Consider the following 857-nt stretch of genomic DNA (forward strand, 5'->3'; position numbering starts at 1 on the left):
GACGGGCCGGCGGCGGCCGGGGACGGCGACAAGACCGGGCGCGCGGCGGGGGCGGCGACGACAACAGGCGACGGGGGCGCGCGGCGACGACGACGGGCGGCGGGGGCGCGCGGCGACGACGACGACGGGCAGCAGGGGCGGCGAGGGCGACGGCACGGCGGCGCGGCGGCGTCGGCGTCGTCGAGATCGAGACTCGCGCGCGCAAGAAGTGGAACGAATTAGTGGCGACGATAACTGATTTTTCGTAAGTGTAGTATATATAGGATGGGCCTTTAGTACCGGTTGGTGCCACCAACCGGTACTAAAGGCCAATTTTGGCCAGCCCAAGCGGCGGGAAACGTGGGACTTTAGTACCGGTTGGTGGCTCCAACCGGTACTAAAGGGCAACACATTAGTACCGGTTGGAACCTCCAACCGGTACTAATGCCCGTGCGCTGCCACCCGCAGTGCGCTATGTTTAGTCCCACATCGCCGAGCGAAGGGCAGCCGCACTGGTTTATAAACCCAGCCGCGGCTGCCCTTTCGTACTTCTCTATATAGCAGGCTTTTGGGCCTAAGTAGGGCGCGCTGCCCTGTGAGCGAACTGGCCCTACTAGGCATGTATTTGCACACCCAAGGTCTGGCAGGCCCACCGGGCAGCGCCCCAACATGTTTTTTATAAAAAAAATTCTTTTCTGCATTATTTATTTTCTTCTATTTATTTTTAAGTAATTTTTTTATATAGTTATTTCTTTTCTGCTTTATTTTTTTCTTCTATTTATTTCTGAATAGTTTTTTTTGCTGTATTTAGTTTCTTCATGAATTTTTTTGCTTTATATATTTTTTTTTCTTTTCTGCATTATTTATTTTATTCTATT

Source organism: Triticum dicoccoides, chromosome 3B (assembly GCF_002162155.2).
Source record: "Triticum dicoccoides isolate Atlit2015 ecotype Zavitan chromosome 3B, WEW_v2.0, whole genome shotgun sequence".
NCBI lineage: Eukaryota > Viridiplantae > Streptophyta > Magnoliopsida > Poales > Poaceae > Triticum > Triticum dicoccoides.